We start from the raw sequence: 13,425 nt of genomic DNA on the forward strand, positions 1-13,425 counted from the left end.
AAAAAATAGAATGTCTCTATCGGTCTTTCGTAGTTGTACATACACACTCATTTATGAGAAAAGTGCAGTTGTTCTCTGAGGTTGACATCTCAATAAACATGTTATGAATATATTGAGCTTATCGTGATTATCGTATGTTATTATATTACAATTACTGTACAATTATAGCCTTTGTATGAGGTCGATACGAGGTTATATCGACCTAAGAGAAGCATATTGACTGAGGACGAAGTCCTGGGTCGATATGCTTCTTTATAGGTCGAAAGTAACATCGTATTGACCTCAACCAAAGGGTAAACTTGTTATATTATTAATCAACAACTTTTGCCTGCACAAGGTAAAATTGGAGATTTCTAGAATGTATTTTTAGTAACATGCTGTAAGACCTGTGCAACAAGCTGTTTTTGACCTATGAAAAGCTGAACACAATAGTAATGGCGTGCAAACTGAGTAAATACAGCTGTACATGTGATCAAGTTTTAACGAATCACAAATCCTTAGAAGTATTCGATTAATACTATATATATATATATATATAGTGAGTAGCTGAAAAGTTGCCACCACCGTAGAAAGTCTTCACTCCAGACATTACGCCTTTATGCCAAATATCAATAGACTTTTCCAAATTCAGTCTTTTTCTTCGGTTTTATCTTACTTATTGTATGTTTTATTATGAAATTTTGTGTTCATGATAAATCTTGGGTAAACGTGAAGGGCAGTTATGAAGCTAAAAGCCTAAACTGGACAATCATGTTTTTGTTCTGACTGGTAATGGTGTCTTGTTGTTCTGACTGGTAATGATGTCTTGACACTAAATCCATTGGATGTTGGATATGTACTGAATAATATTTTAGTCTTAGATACATTATTTCTTACTGTAGTTGTTATTGGCTTTGAGCTAGCTGTCAGTTTCTGAAAGTACTGAGTCACTCTTAGATCTGTAACTTTAATCTTTTTATATGTTTGTAAGCTTTGTATCCTTCTAATGAGTTAAGCTCTTTTCAACTGATTTTTATAGTTTCTTCTTATGTTGTGCTGTTACACTTCTGTCCCAGGTTAGGGGAAGGGTTGGGCGCCCGAAAACATGTTTAACGCAGCCAAATTCTGTATGTACATGTCCAAAGGAAGGAGCCTGAAATTCAATGGTTTTCGTTTGTTGCTGTATATCATACTTGTTTTTCGATTATGTTTTATACATGAGTTAATCTATTTATCATATAAGGGCCTATTATAACTTGCTATGCGGGATGGGATTTGCTCATTCATGAAGGCCGTACGGTGACCTATAATTGCTACATTCTACGTTGTTTAGTTTCTTGTGAAGATTTGTCTAATTGGTCATTATACCACATGTACTTGATTGCAGGGTAACTGGTATAACATTTTAATGTTAAGCAAAAGTGTACAAATTGCCACAATTGATGACGTTTCGAGTAACTTAAAAAGAATGTCTAAGAGAGGCGAAAGATACCAAAGGAATATTCAAACTTATAAGTCGAAAACAAACTGACAATGAAATGGCAAAAAACAAAAAATGACGAAAAGACAAACAATTGTCAAGTTCACAAAACACAACACAGAAAACTAAAGACTGAGCAACATGAACACCACCAAAAATCGGGGGTTATTTCAGGTGCTCCAGAAGGTTAAACAGATCATGTTCCACATGTGGCACATGTCGTGCTGCTCGTTTAAGTACAAAGTCGGTTATATGTCAAATTCGGTAGGTCAAAGTTGATGTAAAGAGGAATGGGCTGTGCTTACGACAACTGGAATATACCCGTCGTACACTGTGAACACACAACTTCCAATTTCACAACATGCAAAAAGAACTTGCAAGATATATATATATATATATACTTTAATGTAATAAGATAATACGCTGATCGATCAAACCAGACCTTTATGTGTACTTGTAATACAAGGAATCCACAACCCTTTTGTTGTAGTATAGTGTTAAATCATCGCCGAACAAAGACCTCCACAGGAACCCCATTCATTCGTGTTGATATTATTTTTTTCTAATCTGAGCTTTGCACTTTTGCATAAGTCTCCTTCACAACGAACTGCGTTGACATAACTACGGTAAGCTAAATCCATATTATTTGATATTTCATAACAAACACCTAGAAGAGTATAGCACACAGACTTCTCATTTTTAGCTAAGAAATACTCATTTTGTATCGTACGACGCAAGTCCTGTAATGATAGCTTTCTTTTGTAAAAATCATTGAGATGATGGTAACACAAGAACTGGAGACAATGACACATTACAACAGGGGGAACTCTCAATTTGAAATCCTTAACTTCATACTGCAGTTCTCTCGGTATCAACAGTGAACCTTTCAAAAATATTATGTCGCCCATTGTTGCGAGTCTTATCCTGTCCTTAAGAGTAATTTGTTGACAGTGCGCAAGACGTTGATACGTGCAAAACGTTTTAGACAGATAGAAGAAACAACCCAAGTACAACATGTCCGGTGAGCAACGAGATAATATATAATCCACGATCCGTAATGCCACGTTATAGTTTTTTATTGCGTAAAAGAATGACGCACTCAATAACCAGCCCGAACCAGCGTCTGCCATTGTGCCATCACGTAATATTTTACGACTCAGAAAATAACGTTGTTTGTTCTTACTGAATGTGGAAAATAACATCTGTGTCACTTGTTGGTTGAAAAATCCATGATAAAATTTGAATACATCTCTCAAAAACGCTGAAGATTCAGACAACGATATTTGTTTTAATAAAGCTAATACAGTGTAATATTTTTCCACATTCGAACTTGCAACACATGCTATAGAAGTTAAAAGAATCTTGTAAAATAATATTTCCAGTTTAAAAGGCTCATCTCTTTCTACATGTTCTACAACAGGAGAGAACGTTACAATGTCATTTGAACTCAACACTTTTTGAACTAAAGCTTCCATTCCGCGATATTTCATATTAGTAAATACAGACAACAAAGTTTTGTTATTTGATGTGTTAATTTTACCTTTGAACAAGTTTTGTTCTGGAATGAAATAGTTAGGTAGATAGCATACATCGATGCATTTTGTAAGTTTATCGATGCACAATTCGAAACATGCCATCAAATTTGAAACTTGAAACTGGTCGATTGAAATCTCTTCAGAAACCCAAAACAAAGTTGTTTTCATGAAATATGAACATAGAAGGTCTTTCACGTGGTCATTCTTGTTTATAGCATTTTTCAAGGTCATTTTCAGAAGTGAGTAACACAACAACTGTGTGTAATTGAATGAATGACATAGCTTTTTTTCTGCCACTGAAAATGATAATCTCCACCACAACTCCTCGTTTTCATTATATTTTGGACCTATTGGTACAAGTAAAATGCCGTATCTTGTAATACTTTCCACTAATCCGTCAGATGGCCATTGCCATCGCCTTCGACGATAGATCCAGTTCACGGCTTCACAAGGCCAAATACGTGAGCGAAGACAAAATGCTATATCTTCATGTTGATAAGGGTCTGAGAGACACGGACCGTGAATTTGCCCATTACTTTTAGTTCCAACCAAAAACTTCATTAATCTCTGACTTGAAAAATAAATACCTGTTTCTGTCTGGACTAAAAATGAAATACAAGCTTTATGTTTTGTTACGAGTTTCAATTTAGCAAATCCGGGATATTTATTGCATTTTTCCATTAAAAATGTAGCATGTCCTGGTCTGTAAACTTCTTTCACATCTTGAACAACATCTATGTTGTGAACTATGTACATGATGTCAATGTCACTTCCTGGTAAATCAAGTCCTTCCGCTAGACTCCCACTTGATAACTTTGTGGTACCAAGACCAGCATTGTTGTCTACAAAATCATTTAACTTTAACAATCGTTGTCTTGATCTGACTACTTTCTCTGTACCTACTATTTTTTGTAAACGTTGGAAGCGGCATTTTTCTTTGAAGCAAAATTCAGAAGTGTGGCCTTTTTAAAAAAAATTACAATTATTAATAAACTTAAACTTTGTATAATATTAAGTACTTTACTAAATACTTTATAAGGATAATTTACATTTATTTTTTAGAAAATAATTGAGTTATTACGACTAATTCTCATTTTGTCTTCATTCTTTCCAATCGATTAAAGTCTTACAAATATCAATCTGCTTAAAATACAGATCTTTTGTCCAAGCTTTGCTTACAAGGATCTGACAACTCCCTGTTTTACTTTCTGTTATGGTAAAAATTACTATAGCCAATGAAAACATGGCCTTCAAATTTTTAAAAGTATAAGTGTATCAATACGACAAAAATAGAAGAACGGACCGTTTTCAGGTCCTTGTAATCATAGATTGGACATGGTCTGTATTTTAATCAGATTTGACAAATATGTAAAACTGGACGATAAGAAATGAACACATTTTGTTTAGGGGCCAGCTGAAGCCCGCCTCCGGATGCGGGATTTTCTCGCTGTGTTGAAGACCCATTGGTGGCCTTTGGCTGTTTTCTGCTCTTTGGTCGCGTTTTTGTCTCTTTGACACATTTCACATTTCCATTCGAAATTTTACAGAATAACAAATCATCTTATTCAAATCCCTAACCAAAATATATGAATAAAACAGATTGATGACGATACGATATAATGTATAATGTGGGAGTGGATATCACTGCTGTGGACAGAAGAAAGCTGAATATTTAAATTTAAATTTCCCAAATACTACAGTTTTAACAGATTTAAGATTTTAAGATATACTATATTATTTGGAAGTTGATATTACTTCTATGGACAGAAGAAAGCTGAATATTTAAATATAAATTTCCCAAATACTACAGATTTTACAGATTTAACAGATTTAAGAGTTTAAGATATAATATATTATTTGGAAGTTGATATTACTTCTATGAACAAAAGAAGGCTGAATATTTAAATCTAAATTTAAATATCCAAAATAGTAAAGATTTAACAGATTTAAGACGTTAAGATATACTATATTATATGGAAGTGGATATTACTTCTATGGAATGAAGAAAGCTGAATATTTAAATTTAAATTTAGATTTCCCAAAAACTAATGATTAAACAGATTTAAGACCTTATGATATAATATATTATTTGGAAGTTAATATTACTTCTATGGACAGAAGAAAGCTGAATATTTAAATTTTAATTCAAATTTCCTAAATACTAACGATTAACCAGATTTAAGACGTTAAGATATAAGATATTATTTGGAAGTTGACATTACTTCTCTGGACAGAAGAAAGCTGAATATTTAAATTTAAATTTCCCAAATACTAACGATTAAACCGATTTAAGAAGTTAAAATATAAGATATTATTTGGAAGAGGAACGAAAGATACCAGAGGGACAGCCAAACTCCTAGATCGAATACAAACTGACAACGCCATGGCCAAAAAAAAAAGACAAACAGAATAAATAATAGTACAGATGACACAACATAGAAAACTAAAGACTAAGCAACACGAACCCCACTAAAAACTGGGGGTGATCTCAGGTGTTCCGGAAGGGTAAGCAGATCCTGCTCCACATATGGCACCCGTCGTGTTGCTTATGTTATTACAAATCCGGTAAATCGTCTTATTCGGTAAGTCACATTCGTGAAAAGGGAAGGGTTTTGTAGTTACGACATAATGAACATATCCGATATCATCTGTGAAACGGTTATTCCATAACGGTCAACCAACTCGTGATGGCGTCCGTAAAATTTACGAAGGGATGATTTCAACTTCACCATTTGGAACTCTTGGTTTAATAGCTTCCTTGTGATCAGCAATCCTCTATCAAGGAAATCATGATAGGAAACACAAGCCCGGGAATATCGTATCAATTGGGAGATATATACTCCGTATGCAGGCGCTGCTGGAATGTTGCTACATAGAAATGGAAAGTTCACAATTGGGAAGCTGAAATCATCTCTTTTGTCGTAAAGTTTTGTTTTCAACCGACCCTCATTGTCAATTTCTAGATGTAAGTCAAGATATGAGGCAGACTTCTGTAGTATCCTTTATCTGTAGTTCGATGGGATAGATGCGTTCAACATAGTCACACAATTTTGTATTATTTAGTGAGAGAACATCATCTGTATAGCTGAACTAAAGGGCATTGCTAACTTCTTATCTTTCTTCCTACGAAGTTCCTGTATGAAGTCAGCCTCATAATAATAAAGAAACAAGTCGGCAAGAAGAGGGGCACAATTGGTTCCCATTGGAATTCCGACAGTTTGTTGAAAAACACGTCCTCCAAACGTAACAAATATGTTGTCAATAAAAAAATCAAGCATCTTGATAATGTCAGTTTCAGAGAATTTTTTGTTTGCATCAGAGTGATTCTTTACAAAGTAGGATTTTTCCCTCCCCAAGATAAGATACTTGTATCTACGTTCGCCATTCTTTTTAATGAGACAAAGTAATACCAACTCTTTCAATTTGTCTTTTAGTTTGGAATGGGGAATACTTGTGTAAAGTGTAGAAAAGTCAAATGTTTTAATACTATTGCAAGATGAGAGAGTCTTAGATTGTATGTACTCTAAAAGATCTTTGGAATGTTTTAGTATCCACATCTGATTCACGCCACCTCTAGAATAGGCAGTTTCACAATAACTTTGGAGCCCGGCTTTGATTGCTGATAAAATAGATGTTAATAATTTAGAAAGAGGTTTCGTGGAGCACTTGGAAGACCAAGCAATATACCGTTGTTTGTAAGGACAATTATGTAGTTTAGGTATCCAATACAGTGATGGAAGATCCAGTTCTTCATCTTTGGTTGAAATTCAAAAGGAACATAGAACAGACCTATGATTATCAAGGATCTCCTCTTTGGTAAGTGTCGTGAGGGTATATGTTGAGTTTCCAAGTGAATTGTTCATACCTAATTCATTTATCAAGCAGTTTATGTAATGATATTTACACTCAAAAACGATGTTGTTTGGGGCTTTATCTGCGGGGACAACAACATATTTGTCATGGAGGTCAAGTGTTTTGCAACATTTGGGTCTTTAAAAATTGATGTAGCGTGGGTATTGATATGCCCATTTAGTTTCTTAATTCGGATTTGTATCAACGACCTCACAGCCTTAATCCATTCGGAAAGAGTATCTACGTCTTCTTTCTCGCGTTTAGCCCATTGCCTGGCATAATCCTCGACCGAATCCATCAGTATTTTGAAGTTGTATTTCCAATTGATGGATTTAGGCTCCCGATATTTCGGATAACAAATTTCGCAGGGAAGTGTTATTGACAAAGTTGAGGTCTCCGGTAATAACGTGGCCAGCCGGATTATATGTGAATTGGGAACTAGCACAGGTGCAATCAAGAGGTTTAGACTTGAAGTCGTCAATGTTGAGATCCTGCAAAACGTGTTTGTAATTGAAAATTTTAGTTGCAATTGGTTTGGTATAGGTATAAGACTGATCTTTAAAATAAGGAGGTATTTTCGACTGAACTAATTTATGATGAAGGATATTGCCTAAGTTGTTTCTATCGAGACCTTTGTTGGCAAAGGAAAGTTTAAGAAAAGATCTTTTCTCTTTGTCATCTTTTCCAATGCGAACTTGTTTGAAAAGTCTGTGACTTGCCATATCCGAAATGGTAAGTTTGTATTGGTTTGAATGAGGGTTTGTAACAGTGGTTTCCAAACATAAATTGAACAGAGAATGAAGTTTTGAAAGGGGTAATGAATACAGTTTCGTGCGAATGTGATGAATACATAATGGCTTTTGTATAAATGGCATTAATAGAGACATCATGCAAAGTAGGTGATGTATAATGACGATGACCTTGACTGCGTCTACGTCGAGGAGTAGAGTTGAAAATATTCATCACATTCACCGAGCTACAGGAAGGACTAGATAGAATACCTATACCATCAATTTTGTTATTGCAACCATATGGTGTTGCAGTACCCAATTGTCGAATCCAGTAGTCCTCTTTTTGTCTACGGAGAGGCGTTGCAACTTGAGGATTGTTAGTCTTGTGGTATATTTTTTCGATTATACGAACTGTCATAGAAACGATGGAATGATCAGGCTGATTAAAATGCTGGTACAGAATGTCGTTTGCATTGAGGTTGATATCTGATCTATGGCCGCACATACGTTTGTTTAGACTTCCTTTCGTTTCACCGACGTAAACCAATCCACAAAGGTTACACTCTAATCCGTAGACGACATTTATAGATTTACAATTCAGATCATCGTAACTTCTAGTAAAGTAAGACTTTTTAGTTAAATTGCTAGTGAATTGAGCGTCTGTTATTAAAATTTCACAAGTTTTGCAGCCATTAGTTCCACATTTCGAAATGAGACAGTGTTGTTCAGAGTCATCAAATCCAAAATGTCTTTAAGGGTAACTGAACATGGCTGTGTATGTGTACTATTGCTATTGTCATTAGTATGATGATCTGAATGAGTCATGTTTGGGATATTTGTCATATCTGGTGATGAGGGGACACCTGCCTTATCAGACGACACCGCGTCCATGGTGACGTCTTTTTCGGACCTTTTTATACTGGGCGTAAATTCATGCAATTTTGCTACTGGGCGGATGATGTCCTCGGGGAAGTTGATATTACTTCTATGGACAGAAGAAAGCTGAATATTTAAATTTAATAGTGTATTGTTATGTGTGGTCAATGACTCGTAAAATTGAAAGTAAACATAAAACGGTAGCGTTGATCGTGAACTTTCAAATAAATCAACGAGGCATAGCGGTGTTAAAATGTAAATCAAATCGTGTACTCTAAAAAAAAAACTACTAAAGAATGTCGATCCAAATCATAACTTTGAATGTAAACGGCTTACGTGATAAAAAGAAACCTAATTTAGTTTTCAATTGGTTAGCTAACAAAAAATATGATTTAATTTGTCTACAAGAAACACATTGCACAGTAAATGATATAATACAGTGGCAAAATGAATGGAAGATAAATGGGGGCAATAAAAGTGTTTGGAATTGCGGAACCAGTGATTCTCGTGGTGTCTCTATTTTACAAACCAAAAGTTGTCCCGGCGAAGTTGTGTTTGATAATACTAACTCGCAAAACGGTCGAATAATAAAATGCAGCATCAAAACGGAAAGTGCGATTTATCATATATCAAATATATATGCCATCAATAGTGGCATCGAGAGGAAACGGCTTTTTGAATCATTTCATAAATTTTTTGGTAATTTTAAAGACGATAGTGTAGATCATTACAATATTTTGGTAGGGGATTTTAACTGTACTCTTGACAAAACAAATGACAGAAATCCTTCTCATTCTCGTGATGATATTGGTACAAAGGAATTACTTTTCTTATTGTCACAATATGATCTAACAGATATATGGAGGGACAGATATCCAAAAGACAAACGGAATATGTTTCAGAGAGGAAATTCTAAGTCTAAAATCGACTATATCTTTTGTGATAAAAGTCTTTCAAATAAAGTTTACAATGTTGGTATTTCGCATTGTCCTTTTAGCGATCATGATCTTGTGTCGTTCAAATTAAAACTTGACGAAATACAAAGAGGCCCGGGTACATGGATAATGAATATAAATACAATAAAAAGTGAAGAATTTAAAATGCATTTGAAATTTGGTGGGAAACCTGGAAAAATGAAAAAAAATAGGTTCGAAAAAATTCAAGACTGGTGGGATGTAACAAAATCACAAATAAAAAAGTTAACAATGGAAGTAAGTAAAACCTTAAACAAAAATTCTCAAAAAAAGTTATATCATTAACTTTGAACAGAAATTGGAAAAACTCAAATTAAATAGTATCACATCTGGGGAGGTTGAAAATAAGATATCAGAAACAGAATCACTAATTAAAAACTACTATGAGAACAAATCAGAGGCGTCAAAAATAAGGGCGCGTGTAAAATGGGCGGAAGAAGGGGAAAAATCGTCAAGCTACTTTTATAATCTCGAAAAACAAAACGGAAAAAAATAAATTATGGAGTCGAATAAAAACAGAAAATGGGCATTAAAAATACAATATAGACGAAATACTAAATGAACAAGTTAAATTTTACTCAAATTTATTTAGCTCCGAGGGATGGCATTTGGAAAGTGCTCAAGATTTAACAATCCACATCGAAAACAAACTAAATGACGACGACAAACAATTACTAGACCGTGATATTACCGCGGAGGAAATAAAGAAAGTTCTAAAAATTATAGAAACAAATAAATCCCCAGGGGAGGACGGGATCATATCTGAATTTTATATAATATTTTGGAATATCATACAAGAAGAATTTTGTACGTTATTGCAAGAAATATTTAATAAAAAAACATTGTCGGACTCACAATATAAAGGAGTCTTAACATTACTTTTTAAGGGCGGGGAACGAGAAAATATACGAAACTGGCGCCCTCTTACACTACTGAATTGCGATTATAAAATTATAGCAAAAATACTAGCAGAAAGACTAAAAATAGTCCTTCCAATGCTTATTCATCCCGACCAAAATGGGTTTGTAAAAGGCAGACATATAACGGAAGCGAACAGAATGATACAGGGTATCATAGAATATATTGATGATGAAGATGAAGAGGGTATAATTGTCTTTTTAGACCAACAAAAGGCCTTTGATAGGATGGAATGGGGATGGCTAGACTTCGTTATGAAGGAATTTAATTTTGGAGACAATTTCCGTGGTTGGGTTCAAATGCTATTAAAACGTGCAAAGACGTGTATCAAAACAAATGGCTACGTCTCAAAATATTTTTCAATTTCTAGATCAGCCAGGCAGGGGTGTCCTATAGCCCCTTTTTTATATATATTACAGGCAGAGCCCTTGGCCTGTGCAATAAGGGCAGAAAAAGACATTCAAGGCATTATATTGCCTGGGGAACAAAATGGGGAGCTACTAGAAACCAAATTGAATATGTTTGCAGACGACACCCAATTATTTAATAAAAATGAAATTTCTGTTAGAAAACCTTTTGAAATATTAGACAAATATGAAAAGGCATCCGGTTCTAAAATTAATTACGAAAAGACTAAGGGAATAAATATTGGCGCAAATAAACACAAACGGCCTACTTTTCAAAAGATAAGCTGGACAACAGATAACACAAAAACACTAGGTATTCACCATGGTTATAACATTGATAATGACAAAATTTGGAAAACAATAATAGAAAAAGTACAAAATTGTGTACACGTTTGGAAAAGTAGAAAATTGACATACACTGGAAAAGTCCTTATTGTTAAAAATTTAATTATTTCAGTGTGTGGTTATGAGTTAGAAATAAGAGGTATACCTGAAAAATACAAAAAAGATTTGAATAAGATAATATGGAATTTTATTTGGGATGGTAAAGTGAATCAAGTAGACCGTAAGGTTTGTTGTTTAGATGTTAAAAAGGGGGGCATGGGGATGGTAAATTTGGATAGTTGGATAGAAAGTAAATATATCAAATCGTTATATTCGATATTACACAAGCCATTATCTAGTTGGAATGCAATAGGTAAATTTTGGTTAAAAAAATACGATAAGAAATTTGCAGATGAACTTTTTTTGTGTAGATGTTCTGACCTTTCAGGTCTTGAGATCAAAAACCTACCACATTATTACAAAAGCGCTTTACAATCGTGGTCAAAATTGACAAATATCACACAGGGAATCTTTAACGAAATGGAAGTAAAGTAACAGCGATTATTTGGAAACTCAAATATTTTATTTCAGGGCAAATCTTTATTTTATTCTTCTTTTTCAAAAAGTCAAATAAAAACTATTGGTGATATATGGGACAATAATACCAAAGATTTTAAATCGTGCAATGAAATATATCAACAACTAATAGATAAACGTAATTGTATTTCGGAATACTCGCGAATTAAAAGTTCCATACCACAAACATTCGTGCAGATTTTAAAAAATAACGATGTTCAAAGCACTTTAAAAAGCCACAAAATCAAAATTTCTGAAAACTTTGAATTTCTAAATCCAGATAATAAAATCATTAAAATCAAAGATTTGACATTAAAATATCTACAGTTAAACATAAACATAACTGAGACCCCTAAGTGTCAAACAAAATGGGAAAATTTGTATAGCGAGTATATAAATTGGGAAAAAATTTGGCTAAATCTCAGTAAAATGGATATTAATAGAAAAGTTAACGAATTTCAATGGAAATGTATACACAGGATTATATATACCGAAAAGAGACTGCAAATAATGCATATGTCAAATGGAAAATGTCACTTATGTGATGAAAATAATAATATTGAAACACTCGAGCATTTATTTTATCAATGTAATAATGTTAAACCATTGATAGAAACAGTTGTAAGAAATTTACAACTTTGTAACCTAATAAATAACGAGACGCTCGTTGAAAAAGATATTCTAATAGGAATCTGTACAGATAATTCGAATAATATAATTGTTAATGCAATAATACTTTATTTTAAATGGGCTATTTGGAAAATACGTAATAAATGCAAATTCGATAAAATTAAACTGAATATGCAGTCTATACAAAGCCTGTTGAAATTGCAAATGAAAAACGAATTAAAACTACTCTTATTACGCTCTCGGATATAAAGTATATATGCAGATCAAAAATTGAACTCTTTATCGAAAAAATATAAGAAGATATACTTAGTTCTACTGCTCTAAACTAAAGGTGTGTTTGATTCCATATATAATAATCTTATTGTATTTTAGAAAGAACGTAGTGAACAATAAGTTATTTTTACAGAAAGAAATAGTTGTATTGTAATCGATATTTGAATCTGTCTGTGCTTATTATGTATATTAGTAAATTACCACATATATCATGCTTCTTAATACATTAGTACTTACCACATGTGCTTTATCCTTTTATAATCCATACTTATATATTACAGAATAATTACAATTTTTGTTCAATCACATCAATAATTTCCAATTCAAATTTTCTCAATCAAATATATAGTTTTCAAGTTTAAATAAACACATGTTAGTCAGTGAACCGGATATACGATAGTGATTATGTATTACAGTGATGCTTAACAGGTAAAATCGATTGTATTGGTTATTTAAATATATGTATGTAAAACTATTGTAAGTTTAAATTCATTTGATTTTTTCCCTGGTCAAGTGAGACTGTTAAAATACAGGGGCCCCTAAGTATGCGACCTGGGCTACTTAGGTATTTATATATCAGGAAATGATTGAATAAAAATATTTGTTATCGTTAAAAAATTTAAAAAAAAAAAAAAATTAAATTTCTAAAATACTAAAGATTAAACAGATTAAAGACATTAAGATATAAGATATTATTTGGAAGTTGATATTACTTCTATGGACAGAAGAAGGCTGAATATTTAAATTTAAGTTTCTAAAATACTAAAGATTAAACAGATTTAAGACGTTAAGATATAATATATTATATGGCAGTTGATATTACTTCTAAAGACAGATCAAAGCTGAAAATTTACCTTCTGATTTAAACTT

The sequence above is a fragment of the Mytilus californianus genome, unplaced genomic scaffold (genome assembly GCF_021869535.1).
Source record: "Mytilus californianus isolate M0D057914Y unplaced genomic scaffold, xbMytCali1.0.p SCAF_13, whole genome shotgun sequence".
NCBI classification, from domain to species: Eukaryota; Metazoa; Mollusca; class Bivalvia; order Mytilida; family Mytilidae; genus Mytilus; species Mytilus californianus.